General features: G+C 53.5%; 1 protein-coding gene across 4 annotated transcripts in view; it reads right to left on the reverse strand.

The window, feature by feature from the left end:
* Nucleotides 1–15,685, reverse strand: part of BCOR (BCL6 corepressor) — a 115,556-nt gene that overhangs the window by 73,332 nt on the left and 26,539 nt on the right. The window contains exon 1 of one of the 4 annotated variants that reach the window (XM_014728805.3): nucleotides 13,274–13,413. The exons of 2 other annotated variants lie outside the window; for them this stretch is intronic. The gene's annotated coding sequence lies outside the window, so the exon portion shown is untranslated. Of the gene's footprint in view, nucleotides 1–13,250; nucleotides 13,414–15,685 lie in introns of those variants that run through there. One more of the 4 variants, XM_070258413.1, reaches the window with a different exon arrangement.

Raw genomic sequence — 15,685 nt, forward strand, 5'->3', positions numbered from 1 at the left:
CAGATGGTCTCCCTTTGACCTTTCCTCAGCTCCTGGACTCTTTTCAGGCCTGCGGTGAAGAAAGCTGGGTCAGAGAAGGGACTCACTCCTGAACATGAGGCGGAAGAACCACGTCCACAATAGTCACTCACCACCTGTGTTTTCTTAGCTGCCACTCGGTTCACCACCCCAACACAAATGGGCTTCCCAAGGGCCCCACCCCAGGGTGTTTGTCCTGAAGACATTATGTCTTCAGCCAGGTGTTCCCATTCAGAGCCCAAGAAGCTTCCAGTTGAGCCCAGGGACATGGGCTGGGCTGATAGGGGGTCTCAGGGAACCATGGGAGACCTTGTGGATCCAACGCCCATGCATCCGACAACTCCCATTGGTAAATCAGAAGGTGCCCCACTGCTGCCCAGTACTAACTATCCCAAGGCCAGAAGTGACTAGAAACCAAGAAAGATTGTCCCTTCACCCCATCCCTACAGCCCAGCAGACATGAACAACTGCAAGTGGAAACCTGGCACCCGGCACTGATTTTGCCCTGTGAGCTCCTGGGCCTTAAACCAGAAGGAGGGGCATTCACGTCTGTCCAGCACTACAAAGAGATCATCTCACTTAATCCTCGCAACAACCCCATGAGATACAGTGGCGGTCTTCAACACGTCTGCAGGTTATTTGACACTCTTTCCACCAAGAGGTGGGGTCGATGCCCCTGCTCCTAGAAATCTGGGTGGGCTCATGACTGGCTTGAACACCACAGCAGTGATGCTGTGAGATGTCTAAGGCTAAGTTAGAAAAAGGTCATGCAGCTTCCTCCTGGTTCTTGGGGCATCCATTGTGGCAGAAGTCAGAAAGAAGTCAACAGCCATGCTGGGGAGTCACAGGTAGATGCCCCAGTCAACAGCTCAGCCAAGCTCCCAGACAATGGCCAATATCAACTGATAGCCACGTGAGTGTGCCATCTTGGACACCCTTCGGATGGCTGCAGCCCCTGTTGATATCTGACCGCAGCCCCAGGAGAGAACCACCCAGCTGAGCCCTTCCCAGAATTCCTGACCCACAGCATTGTGAACAAAATAAAACAGTTGTTTTAAGTGGTGAAGTAACTGTTGGTAAATTACCAACAAATCTGGGGTAATCTGTTGCACTGAAACAGATCTATGGTGCTGTTCCCATTTCACAGAAGAGGAAACTGAGGCTTCCAGACGTTGAGGAACTTGCTCATGGTCACACACCTGGGAAGTAGAAGAGTTGAAACTCAAATCTTGTCCCTCTAAATCCAAAACATTATACCCTGCCGTCTTCACGGCGCCCCCTGACATCTTCTTACTTCTTAGAAGAGAACATTCTTTTCAGACTCAACTAGTTTCCAAACCTGGCTGTGCATCAGAGTCAGCTGCGGCGAGCGTTAAAGATAGAGATTTCCAGGACCATCCCAGGCCGACTGAAACCAGGGTGGAGCAGGACCAGATTGGGGGAGGGGGGAGGGCTTGAAGCTTCCTCCAGATTTTTATTTTCTCAGTTCCAAAAGCTACTGTCATTAAAGATCAAGGACCAAATTTCAGATTTCCCTGAAAAGTAAAAGAAAACCACAGGCTTTTATTTCCCAGGGCATCAGCTAACATTTTCCCCATGACGGTTTTCCAGGGAACACTTGGGAGAATTTTCAAGGAAGAAAAATACTTTGTTCCTGCCCTTTAGGAGGTTAAAATCTAATAGAGTCCACCGGAATACCCAAAAGGAAAAAGAGAAAATTCTAAATACTGGCAAGGAGAACTCTCATACTCAGCTATAGGGGTATAAATTGGTAGAAATTTGGAAAACTTTCTGGCGCTATCTGTTAAAGCTGAAGACAGGCCCAACCTATGGCCCAGCAATTCGACTCATGGGTTGAATACATACACCCAGCAGAAGTGTGTCCACCAGAAGGCATGCATACAAGTGTTCATAGTGGCACTAAGAGCCCTGAAGCAAGATTGCCCAAGTGCCCATCAACAGTGGAACAGCAGATAAACAAAATGTGGTGTATTCACACAGTAGAATACCACACAGCAAAGAGAACGGATGAACCACCCCGCACACAGTATGGATGGCTCTCATGAGCATAATGTGGAGCTAAAGAAGCCAGACACCCACAAAGTTCATATTGTAGATTCCGTGTCTATAAAGTACCAAATCAGAGAACACTCACTGATGCCATTAGAAGTTAGGAGCCCAGTTGTCTCTGGGCCCTCAGTACTTGGAAGAGGGCACAAGCTGATTTCTGGGGTGCTGGTGACGTTCTGTTTCCTGATCTGGGTACTGGCTATATGGGTGTGTTCACCAAGCCACACACTCATGATATGTGCGCTTTGCTGTCCAGCTATTTTGCCTCAATAAAAAGTAAATCATCGTCATCATCATCTTCTAACGGGGAATGAAGGACTGAAAGCACCGAAGGGCATCTGGGATAGAGCTGCAAGGAGATTTACACTGAGAGCGACAAAGAAACCAAGCCGAGGGAGGTTCAGACACAGGTAAGTTCAAGATGGACGCAGTTACACCAAGCAACGCTGCCAGCGAAATCAGAGACCAAGTGGCAGTTGCGGGAATGCCCGCTGTCCTCCACAATGGCGGCTGGTCTAGGAGGCAATTACATGCAGCTGGTCCCCCTTCCAGGTCTAGGCTAGGATTAGTTACAGAAGATGGATCACCTCATACACCTTTGGAGACAGGAGGCAGAACTCTCCCGAATAAGAGATGGTCTGAATCCCCACGGGGTCCCACCATGAAAACATCTGTCCCAGCGCTCCATGCTCTCTGCTTACAAGATGTAAATCTTGATGCTGCCACCTCGAATTTTTATACAGTGGATTTCTTTGATTGGAATCACTTTGGGCAAAGGCGATTTGATTCCATTAGCTGTTGGAATCAATTGAACAGTGAGCTTTCCTTCCTAAGGGGAAGGGCCAGCTTCCAGTACTTGGCTGACCAGAGCCCTGGAGGGTGCATTGAAGGGAGGCTCCATTCTAAACATCACTTGCTGAAGAGACACTTAGGGATCCCTCCCACATGATTCAAGGAAGGCATGAGAAAGGCAAGGCAGGACTAGGGGGAAAGGAGCTGCAACAAAGACCTGCAATCTTCGACCTACACCCTCTACAACACATCAAGGTATGTCCTAGACTGCCAGTGAGACTAGCTAAAGGTCTAGTTGGTAGTAGAGTGATGCCCAGTAGTTACACCTCCTGCATCTTAGTCCAGATTTGTATCACTCCAAGACATGCTCAGAGGCCAGCAAGGATATTTGCTAGGTCTGGGGTCTCCTCTGGTCTTTCCCACATGCACCATCCCTGCACAGAAAGCCCCGGCAAGAGGAAAGGTCTCCATCATGGCCTTCTGCTCTCCCAGCACTGGGACGGCCTGTGGTCCATCTTCCCAGGTTTCCAGAGGTTGGCAGCCATGACCCAGAAGCCTCTGGTCCCATAATAAACCCCTTCAGGCATGCTAATGTGTAATTATTGCATGGATTTATTTAAATTTAATCTAAAACAGAAGATTCCAGCGAAGGTAGTTATAGCACTTGATATATGTATTTGTATATATAAATGTCATAGCTAGAGATACATAGTTTTGGTTTGAACCATCTGTTCCCAATTCTTCACCCCACCCTGCATCTACGCCCTCTGCCATGTGACTTTGCAATTCATCCCGCTAGAGGTGGAGTGTACCTCCCTGTCCCATTGATGTCAGGCCACAAGATGTCCTCTGGCCAGTGGAATGGAAGCAGAAGTGACAGTGTGCAAATTCTGAGTCTAGGACTTAAGAGCCATTGTGTTTCCACTCCACCCTCTTGCACTTTTGCCATTGCTATGAGAAGAGCATGTCCCAGGTAGTCCACTCATCCATGGAGGATGAGAGACACATGGAGCAGACTGGGCTCAACCACACTTGGAGTCAAGCCCAGTTGAGCACAGTCTAGATCAGCTAACCACAGGTGACCCACAAACACATATGTGAAAAATAAGTGCTTATTGATGTAAGCTACCACATTTTGGGGTGGTTTGTTATACAACATTATTATGGCAGCACTGACTGATACAACACCTAAGTACCTTATTCTGTCAACCCAAGACTCGAAATGCACAATCTACCATCTAAAAGAACATCGTATCTCTCTCTATCCCCTTATTCTTCTTTTGTTTTTTAATGGAGGTATAATTGGTATATAACATTATATTAGTTTCAGGTGTACAACATAATGATTCAATATTTGTATACACTACAAAGCGATCACCACAATAAGTCTAGTTTCCATCCCTCACCATACAATTGGCCCCCTTCACCCTTTTCACCCACTCCTATCCCCCTTGCCCTCTGATTACCACCAATCTGTTCTCCATATCTCTGAGTTTCGTTTGTTCATTTGTTCTGTTTTTTAGATTCCACATATAAGTGAAATCATATGGTATTTGTCTTTCTCCGTCTGACTTATTTCACTTAGCACAATACCCTTGAGGTCCATCCATGCTGTCACAAATGGCAAGACTTCCTTCTTTTTCTTTTTATAGTTTTTTTTATGGAGTTCATAATAGTTTACATCATTGTGAGATTTCAGTTGTACATTATTTCTTGTCTGTCACCACGTAGGTGCTACCCTTCACCCCCTGTGCCCACCCCTCACCCCCCCTTCCCCTGGTAACCGCTGAACTGTTTTCTTTGTCCACGTGTTTGTTTATATTCCACATATGAGTGAAATCATCTGGTGTTTGTCTGTCTCAGTCTGGCTTATTTCACTTAGCATAATACCCTCCAAGGATTTCCTTCTTTTTTTAAGGCTGCGTAGTATTCCATTGTATCCTTCTTAATTCTTCATAGCCTTTATGGCAACTTGAAATATTACATATATTTTTTGCTCATGCATTTATTTCTCTCTCCAGTAAAACAAAGTTTTTTCCTTCTTCTTCTCCCCAAAGCTCCCCAGTACATAATCGTATATTCTAATTGTAGGTTCTTCTAGTTGAACTACAGGGATGCCGCCTCAGCATGGCTTGGTGAGCAGTACCATGTCTGCGCCCAGAATCCGAACTGGTGAAACTCTGGGCTGACAAAGTGGAGCATATGAACTTAACCACTCGGCCACGGGGCCAGTCCCAAAAGAAGTTTTATGATGGCCAAAATACTGTTTTGTTCCCCGCTAGAAACACCTAAAGCCTTGGTAGGTGGGTAGTGGGCCTTAAATAATTATGTGCCAAGTGGATGGATATAGTCCTATTTGTCCTTAGTTAATATGCCTCTTGGGGCCAGCCCAGTGGCGCAGTGATTAAGTTCACACATTCCACTTCAGTGGCCCGGGGTTCTCTGTTTGGATCCCAGGTGTGGACCTACACACTGCTTGTCAAGCCATGCTGTGGTAGGCGTTCCACATATAAAGAAGAGGAAGATGGGCATGGATGTTAGCTCAAGGCCAATCTTCCTCAGCAAAAAAGAGGAGGGTTGGTGGCAGATGTTAGCTCAGGGCTAATCTTCCTCAAAAAAAAAAAAACAACCTCATCTAATTTATGTTCCAGTGTGCAGCTCAGTGACTTGGCAACAGGCAAAGTTGAGGAAGAAGAAAACATGTTTTGGAGAAAAATCTGCAGACAGGAGACCTCTGCATGTTGTCCCTGATGAGAGATGTGTTAGTCTTCCTCAAGGAGCCACTCACAGTGGTTAGGGCCCTCAGAAACCACAGCAGGCCTCCAGAACTGTGACAAGTCAGCAGGTGGCTTGGCCAGTGCCATCCAATGTAATCGCAACACAGCTAAATTTCTGTACCCCGTATCAGGGGCTGTCCTCAACCTTAGGAGGTTTCTCCATGTGTCAGTTCACTGGGGGGAACTTCAAAGGGACTGGTGTGGCTTCCAAGAGCTGTCAGAACGTTTGACTTGCTGGCGTCATGCCAGCATCACATGTTAATTAAATTATATGGCAGAAACACCACTATGTCAAGGTCGGATATTACAGCCATCAAAGCCTAACATTAGGCGCAGTATTTTACAGCACGGAGCAAAGTATACCTTGAAACAAATTTCTTTATCTTTCCCGTGTCGTGTCCTCTCTTGCCTCTGGCTCTTAAGATAGCCACCACTCGGCCATTCCTATGTGAACAGCATCCGGGCAACTTCGCCTGGGAGTCCATGAGACCCTCTCCGCTTGTCAGACAGGGGGGCTCCAGGGATCACACCCACTTGCCCGTCTGACCCTTGACTCCAGCCTGAAAGGAGCCTTTGTGAGCCTGGAGCTCCCTGAGGGAGGACATGTTCTTCCTGGCTCTGTCCCTAAAGCAAATGCTGGTTGTTTCTTCAAAGATGGTTCTATCAGCAGGGCAGCAACTAGCCAGGCTAGAAAATGGGGGGGCAGGGGGGGGAGATTTTCCCTCCAAATGTCTTTTTAATAAGCACAGCAAGAAACTCCCTGTGAGTGTGGAAACTGTCCAGGGGAAGCTCCAGCACTGACATGCCACTCTGCCTCGGCTCTGCTCCGCGCTCGGGCGCAGGCAATTCCCTCAGGCAGCCAAGGATTACGAAGCCACATTCCTGGTTTCCTTGGGCCTCTCTCGCGGTTACCGGTGAAAACTCGGAGGCCGTGAACCCAGGGCCAAATGATTTCCGTGCAATCACCAAAGCAAAGGGGATACCAAATGTGTTTAAGTCTCAAGTCTCCTCAATCCCTATGAAGCCCCTTCTACATGCCAGGTGCTATTTTAAGCACTTTATCTCCATCCACGAGCTGAATTCTTCCAACATTATGAAATCTGTTGGATTACTACTCTCCATTTTCTGGAGGGGCAAAGCGAGGCCCCAAGAGTAACTGCCTAAGGCCACACAGCTAGTCAAGTGGCAGAGGCAGGTTTCGAACCTGGGCAGTCTGGCTTCGCCCTACCAACTATGGTGTAGTCTTTGCTGGTGAATCCCACATGCTTTATTAAATGCTGACTGTGAATAAGGCCCCCTGATAAGGTGCTAGGGGCTGCGGGGAGGGAGGACGAACAAGCAACGTATCTACGAGGGCAAAGTCTTCCTAAGTAATATTTTAAGATAAAGTGAAATTAATTCAGATCTTTGAAGGGGTTTTGAATTCTTTCCAAAGGTAGGCGTGTTGAATAAATATAGCGCTTTTGAAAATCTGCCTTAGGATATGGGTGTTCATTGTACTGTTCTTTCCATTCTTCTGCAGGTTCGGGATTTTTCAAAATAAAATGCATTTTTTTTCAAGAATTAGCCTTAATAGACTAGCTTGGGAAGGGGCAGCTAGAACCCGGGAGCAGTGATCGCCTGCAGAGAGGCAAACGGGGTGGCTGAGGACTGGGAGTGGGAGAGCTCGCTTTTCCTCTGCACACCCTCTATATCCTTCGCATTCTGTACCAGGTGCAGGTGTTACCTGTAACATCTGCCGTGAACGTGACATCAGCTGGGTGCAACCTCGGGAAGGAAAGCACAGAACTCCCAGTTCCCAGCTCCCTATTCAGCAGGTCGGCTGCTCAGTTGGGAGAATGTTTGCTTATCCGCCTGTAAGTGGAAAGGGGGCAGAAGCACGCTATCCACCCTTTGGCTTCAAAAATGTGTGCCTGAGGAAGAAAACCAAGGGCGCCTCTTTCTCCTGGCTTCGGTTAGCGGGAGCACAGGGAGGTTTTCAGCCAAGTGGGGCTTCTCTCTCTCGGGGAGATGAAGTTCTTTAAGGAGGGGCCCAGGGCCTGGGAGCCTGGAGTCTCCCTCAGCCGCCCCCAACAGCTACAAGCATGGTGCCCAAGAGACAAGGGGGACTTGGTCGAATGCATGAGGAATGAGTGACTGAGCCGTGCTCACCTTCCGAGAAGGACCATGTGGCCCGATGCCCTCCCCGTTATATGTGTGGCTATCTCTTGGGACCTGGATACGACACTTAGCACGAGTTAGCAGTGCTTCCCAGCCTTGACACACATAGAATGTGACATTTTTATGGTACACTAGGGTAAACAGTGACCAAGTGTTCACAACTGCCCAACATGGCTGCTCAGGGCCCGAAGCCACCAATCAGGGGACTTAGGCCACTCCTCGACCCACAGGCCACCCCAAAGGGCTGGCCCACGGGCAACCCACTCTCTCTCGGGAAGCTCTGGGTCAAGGGACTGCGGGGGCCATTGGTGGCTCTGGGAGGAGCAGTCTCTGTGGAGAGAGGGCAGGCTGAGAAGGCTGTTAAGGGGCAGCAGGGCTTCCTGGGGCTCGGGCTGGGTGCAAGGGTGTGCCCAGATCCGGGGGGTGACATGGGCCCGAGTGGTGGGCTGGAGAGGGCACGCTGCCAGCTCGGGCTGGCCCGGAGCCAGGAAGTCTGACTGAACTTGGGCCAGCCCTGTTGGCCCACAGACTCTGTAAGCTGAACTGCTCCGGCGCTCCTTGGCCTCTTTGTTTTCACTTCCCCACAGCTCTCCCTTAGTGTTTAGGAATGTGCTTTGAAGGTTCCAGCGTGTTTCGCCTCTGCTTAGGGAAACCAAGAGCAGAGGCTGGGCCACGGCCAGATGGCTGCAGGCAGGGCACCTGTGATCACACTGCGAGCGCCCCGAGGGGCAGGTGGAATCCGGGGGGCACAGAGTGGGGGGCACTTCAGCCAGCCCCGTTTCTCTGCTGGGAGACTCCGTTTCCAGTGCTAAACCTTGGAGAGTCTCGGGTTTGTTTTGTTAAGGGAGGCGGTGTTCCCTTACCGGCTCCCCCAGAGAGCCTACACTTGTCCAGGAGCTTTTGGGGATAAGCTATACTCTTCGGCTCCCCCAGAGAGCCTACACTTGTCCAGGAGCTTTTGGGGATAAGCTATACTCTTCGATTCGTCCAGGGCAGGAGAGAGAACTGCAAGGAGTGCTGGAGCTGGAACAGTTGCCGCCTCAATTTGCATTCGACTGATTTTCCTGGCCTGCCTTGGGAAACAGTCAGGCTCTCTAAGGCGAGGGAAGTGAAGGGCCCTGGCCCAGACGACCTCTCTTGGAGAGAAGTCTCCTGTCCAGGCTGCCCTCCTGTAAACCTCACTGTGGGCCGCATTTAAAAGTGGTGCCCGCGAGCGGGGGCTTCCTTTTCCCCTTCTCCAGCCTCCTCGGCCACTGTCCTTCATGGCCTTTGTTACCAGACATGGATAAAGGACCGAGGCTCCCCTGCTCAGTCCTTTGAGGGCTCACAGCACTGCCGCCTCGTGTGCCCAGCACAGTGCTTTGCACACAGCAAATAAATGCTAAATGACTAAATTCCCAGGCCTCTTCAGTGACCAACAGCACCCTGGATCTTGCTCTAACAGAAGTCGCTTTCCTCCTCTGATTTCGTTTCCCAAAGCAGGGAGCTCTGGGTTCCGGTACTTTTGCCACTAACGTGTCACCTTGAGCAAGTGTTTTCACCCTCTGAACTGATATCCTCAGCAGGGTTAAATGGGGGCTCCATTAAAGCCCTGGCGACTGTCACTTTATCCCCAGGTCTGGCCACTTCCATCCTGCCCGGGCCCAGCTCTTAGTGGGGCCCCTGGCCTTGGCTGAGGGTTCTCCCTCTGCTTTTGCACGGTCTGTTTAGCTTCACGACACACACCTGGTCCTTGGGCTCCTGACGTGGCCGTTCCTTTCTGTCCTCACAGCCATTTATACAGCTCCAGCCTGTGTGTGTGATGGGGCCGTGGCACATGAGCAATAACTCCAACGCCACAAGGGCACCCAAGTCATTTTTCTGTAGCTGGCATTGTCTGTTTGGAGCTCCGGTGGACCTCCCTCCTGCCTGGTGGTGACACAGGCCCTGTTTAGTTCCGTGCGAGCGGGCTACGGGGTTTTTTTTCTTCCTAATTTCCATTTCTCCTTGATTTCAGCAGGAGAGTTAATGTGCACTCCAAGACTCTGCTCAGAAAGTGCCGTCAGAGGGATCCCTGCCTCCTCGCCCTCAGAAGATTCACTTTCTCTGCCCAGGTAAGGACGGCCTTTTCCTCCCAGCTTCCTCTCAGCCTCCGTATATTTAGTGCATGCACATTGCCCTGGATAGAGTTTAATTAGGCACCAATGCACCCAGGGGCAAGAACCAAGGACCCCTCTCGGGTTGAGCAAATGGGGCCCAGCCCCAACGCAGGAGCCTGCAGCCAGCCTCCCTCCGCTGGTAAGTGACGGGCTGGCAGCAGGTAGAGGAGGGTGTCCATTCTCAGCTAATGATCGCCTTAGGCGCCAGGTGATGGAAAATCCAGGCGGGCTGGCGAGCTGCAGGGCGCAGCCAGAGACAACTGTATGGACCAGTTTAACATGGCTGGGGGAGGGATGGCAGAAGGAATGCTGTGTCTGTGTGTGTGTGTCTGTGTGTGTGCGTGTGTGTGTTTGTGTGTGTTTCCCCCGTCTCTCTTCTCTCCCCTCCCTGCTGCCTTTCCCTCCTTCTTGCTCTCGCTTTCGGTTTTCTCTTCTGTTTCTAGCCCACGCGAGTTGAAATTAGAAAGGTCTTTGCATTCATTTATTTGTTTTAATAAAGACAGCATTTTTAAGCAGCATATTTGCAGCAATTGAGTGTTAAACTAAACACCAAGCCAACTAAATGTGTTAGGGGGAAATGAAAAGTCAGTTTACAAGAAACATATAATTAACACGTTCCCTGACTTTCCCTAAGCCTTTGTCTGGCTGAGGACAAGACAGAGGAACCATAATCAACTTTAATAAAATGAAAGATGGTATCGAGGCAAAAGGGGAACACGAAAGTTTGGAGTGAGAAACAATCCTCAAGAGGGGATTCTTGAGTTATAATAAATACGTTAAAAAATGAATCTTTTGTTGCCTTATTTTTAGTCAACAGCCATTTTCTACTTGCAACTACAAAGGCTCCAGAAGGCTCCAGTCTGTTCTGTACCTGTTAACAACGACTGGAGACTGGAGCCGAGACCTCGAGGGGGTATGGGGAAGGTGGTACAAGGAACCGGCAGGAGATGCATGGGAGTTTCCGGAGGCTGATCTGCCCAGGCTCATGGAAACGACTATTGCACAACATCGGAGCCTTCACGTGGCCTGACTTCCAATAAACTGTTCCCCTCCTCACCCCTCGGGGAAAGTGAAATAAGACATTAGACTTTCAATAATCTCATATGGTGATGATCAATCAAAACCCAGAGGAGAAGGCCAATTTATAGAAATTGTATCTGCTTCACTGGGCGGCTGGAACCAGGGAGCTGAAAAGAACATTGTGCTCGCCTTTGATGTGTGAAGTTGCCTAAAAATGACAAATGCCAAAAAACATTGCGTGTACACATGAGGGCTTTTCAAAAGGAGAGAGGGTGCTCCATGGAGGCCTCTGCAGGGTGGACCAGGGTAGGGACCTGCCTGCCAAAAGGCACAGCACATGTTGAGGCCACATCAAAACTATTTATTTTTATTATCTTTTGGCTATTTTAAGTTGGCGCTTCCATCTTTCTTGTTTGTTTTATCGCCAATGAAGTTTATTTACTGAATTAACTTTTAATGGATCCTCTACTTTGTTCTTCAAAGTTGGCTTCTAGGACGTGGGCTTTTTCACCAGGACCCCTCGCCTTTGTGACCAGCTCTCTCCACCGCTCCCCCATCCCGAACCTGGGGGTGAAGGGCTCAGCGTCTGTTAACTCCTTGCCTGCTGGTGTCTTTTCTCTGTAGCTACTAATCACCTCCTTTTGATCATTGCCAAGTTCTCAGGTTGAAGGAAGGAGAAAGGACCTCTTGACCATTCTGGCTGGCTTTCCACATGAGCCTGAAAATGTCGACAAATTTGAAACATCTGCCGGGCTGCTTTGGTTTGATTGCTAAAATATGCCGACCTCAAGCCCCCTCCCCCCCGCCCCTTTTAATCTGTTTCATATTCACAAATTAAGCATTTAGTCTGGGTAATAAATCAGGGCGGTTTACGAGGCTCACACGAGACAAACAAGCGAGTAGGGCGCAACACAAGCCCCTGGAAGCGGAGCGCGCGGAGCTGCCAGGAGTCGTGAGCTCCACGCGCTCGAACGCGGCGAGCAGCCCCGGCGCGCCCAGACACGCCGACAGCACCCACACTTTGGCCCGGGCGGGCGGAGCGGAGGGGTGCAGAGGAGCAGCCCCAGCCCGGGCCCACACCCCTCCAACCTTCCGCGCGAACCCGCGGCGCCCGGCCCGCCCCAGCTCTGGGCAACTCGGCGCCCCCGCCCCGCCAGGGAGGGGCCGCTGGCAAAGGCGACAGCCTCACCCGGCACACACCCTGTGGTGGGCCCATTAAGCCTCTCCCAGTCGAGAAGGCTGGATTCCCCCCTCCCCCACCTCTTCCATCCGGCTGGGCTCGGCCTTAAGGATCCCAGGCCCACACTCGCCAGAGAAGCAAATGAACCCCCTCCACATCCACGTGTGACCTCCACGAAGCCTGGGCGCTAGGCGCCCCGCCCCCTCCTCAGTCTCTCCGCGTTGCCTCCTCCCAGGTTTCGGTCCCAGCAGCCACAAAGCTACTTTCAGATTCAGAAGGGGGGGCGGGGGAAGGGCTCTCCTTTAGAGTGGATCAAGGCTTAAGAGAGGCATGGGGGGGGGGGCAAAGGCACAAACAGGGCCCAAGCCCCCGCTGCAGAGCTGCAGAAACCTAGGCCGAGGCTTTAGAGACCACCCAAACTCAGGGGGTTCCAACCTGTGCGTTTCCCGCCCTCCCCTGTGCATCAGCGAGAACCAGACCTGGACCGGGGGTCTCAGACCAGTCCCAGCCCAGGACCTTGGGAGACCCTGAAGGGGAGAGTGGCTCCAGGTCACCTCGTCCGGGCCTCCGTCGCCCTGCCATGCTCAAGTTCCCCATCGACTGGCGGTCTCAACGCTATCGTGGGACGCGGCGGGAGAGAGGCAGAGGGCGGGAAACCGGGAAGCCGGAACATGCAGCCCACCCCGGACCAGGAGGGAGGCACAAGAACAATTCCCCCACCTCACAACACAGTACACACATCGCCCTTCCTCTCTTCTAGCACACATTCCGACTGCGAAAGCCATTACCGCCGGCGCGCGAGAGACTTTTTAAATATTTACAGCCCGCTCTCCGCACGGTAGCCTGATCCATCTTGTGGGCGCGGAGGCGGGGCGCGGGGCTCCGCTCCGGGGGAGGTGCGGAGCCCGGGAGCGGGGCGCAGCCGCCTCCCCCCGCGGCCCCCGTGTCCTCTCGGAGCTCCCCACCTTATCCCCCCGGGTGGGGAGGGGGCCGGAGACTACGCTCAGCGCGCCCGGGGCCCTGCCGGGGCCTGAGCAGGCGGGGGGCAGCGTCCGGGAGGAGGGAGGGCCGGGAGGCTGATTTAAAGGTTCTCACCGGGAAGCGAGCGAGGCACAGACCTGAGAGCCGCCGCGCGGTGAAATCCGAGGAGCTCTCTTGGCGAGGAGGGGCTGTCAGAGGCCATTTATCTCTCGCCAGAGTGGAGGCTCGGCTCCCACACCGCCCGCGAGTAACAATGGCAGCGATCAGCAGCTCTGCACGCGCTTCAGTGCATGAATGGATTGCGGAAGATGCCTGCGCTCCTCTCCGCTCAGGCGGCTCTCGGAGCGCCCCCTCCCCGCCCGCCGCCCGCTGCGCCCCCACCCCGGCCTCCTCAGCCCGAGAGCGCGCGGGGCGCCTCGGGGTCCGCGAGCCCAGCCCCGCGGCGCGGTCACTCTCACCCCGACCCCCCGCCGCCGTTCCCAGGGCCTTGGCACCTTGCCACCGAGTGTCATTAGGGGCTGAAACTTGACACAAGCCTTCCCGACGCAGACACCCCCGCCAGCCCCCTCCCTCCTTAGCTCCCCTCGCGGCAAGTTTACTTTCAAGGAGTTGGACTGTGTTTCCGCCTCAGAGACCGGCAGCGTGCGGGCCTAGGGGGAGGGGGCCGGCTCCGAAGGGTGTCTTCACCTGCCCGACGGCCTAGATTGTTCGCAGGGCCCTGGCTGGCCCTCAGCCCAAGCGCCCGAGACCGGCGCCCCCTCGTCCCCCTTTATAGCGGCTAATCCACCAAGAGTCCCTGCGATCGGCACATGCACACGCACTCCGGGCACCCCCACCCGGACCCACACATCCAGCCAACTTTTGAGTCCGTGGCACAACCGTGTACTCATTCTCGGCGGCTTAGTCGAGTTCGAAGAACACCATAGACGGCACGAGGTCGGCCACAAAAGTGTTCCCCTCTAACTCTGCAAAGTAGGTCTCCTAAAAGCCCCCTCCAGTTGCTGCCTAGGGCTGGGAGCAATGAGGAACGAGGAACGCAGTGAGGGATACTCCAAGCCCTCTTGGCTTGGCTTCGGTGGAGCTAAGCCAGAACCTAGGGATGTTTCAGTCCCGGAGGTCGCTGAGCCCCAGATGCGTCCGCCTAGGGCGAGGGCCGCAAGGGGTGGGCACTAGCAGCGATCCCCCAAACAGTGCCAAGTAGCGCGCGAGAAGAGGCCGAGCCGAGCCCGGGTTGAGGGAAGGCGGCCACACGTGCGCAAAGAGCGAGGCGGCGTAAAAGCCGAGATGCACTCGGAGAGGCAGAGCGCGACCGGTCGACCCAGGAGACTGGCGAGGGCAGGCGAGAAGCTGGCAGCGAGACAAAGCGGGAGGAGAGAGCCGGGGAGGCTCAGCCGCAGACCCGGAAACGCAGGCAGCAGCAGACGCCCGAGCCCCGCCGCGGAGGCGTGCGCAGCCAGACCCTGCCTGGCATGCCCCCGTGCGCGCGCCCAGGGACGCCGACGCGGACTGCCGGCCGGGCCTACTGCCAGAGCTGGTCTCTGCCGAGCCTCGGCCGGCCTGGCGAGTCAGTTTGGGCCTTCCTAGCAGATGGCTGGGGGGGGGGGGGGGGAAGGGGTGGTCTGCACTGTTAGGGACCCCTCTGGTCTCCGCCCTTGCCTGAGCCCCGGACAAAGGTAGTGGGTTAGAGGACCTCGGCACGGTACTTTCCCAGGGCTAGAGCACCGCCCTCGGAGAACCCGTCTCTCCGCCCTGGGGGACCTCGGGCAACTGTTTATCTGACTGGGAGGCGTTGGAGGGCCGCCACCCTCCACCGAATTAACACTTGGGCTTCCTGATCGCAAGACCCTGACGGCAAAGCCCACGCCCTAGCTTCCCAACAATCTGGAGTCCAGACTGGACTTCCCGAAACCAGGAACAGTATAACGTGGCAAGAGGCTCCCAGCTTCAGGGTCTCAGCCGCTCCCTCCCACCGCCTGCAGGCTGGGCCCAGCAGCCCCCCCCCCCCCACACACACACACGCCCCTGCCGCTCCAGGCCAGCAGCGTCCCCCACTCTCTGCTCTCCTTCCATCTCCCCCACCGGTTCCTCAGCCCGGGACAGCCACCAAGGAGCGCGCCTCTCCTCCCTCCAATACAGCCAAGTGCTTTCCTGTGGCTGTTGGCTTTGCCACACTCGCTGCACCCACCCCCACCACACACACACACACACACACACACACGCATACACATGCGCGCGCGCGCGCACACACACACACAAACACACAGACACAGTTTCTCGTCCTTCCTGCCTCCCTGCTGGGCGTCCTGGAAACCTGACTGCCTAGCCTGAGTGTGGAGTCACGGCTCTGCCCAGAGCCTGGAAGCCCAGCGGAGTTGGCCAAGGCAGAGGAGGAGAGGGCCCCTGATGGAGGAGGGGGTTCATGCCTGAGAGAGAAAGAAGCCAGCCAGGAGACACAGCCTGCAGGAGAGGGCGAGTATAAAGGGAAAGCCAACACTAATCCCTCAGCCTGCCTACGTGGGGCCTGACAGTTTACAAAAGCCTTTTCCCTG

Source organism: Equus caballus, chromosome X (genome assembly GCF_041296265.1).
Source record: "Equus caballus isolate H_3958 breed thoroughbred chromosome X, TB-T2T, whole genome shotgun sequence".
NCBI classification, from domain to species: domain Eukaryota; kingdom Metazoa; phylum Chordata; class Mammalia; order Perissodactyla; family Equidae; genus Equus; species Equus caballus.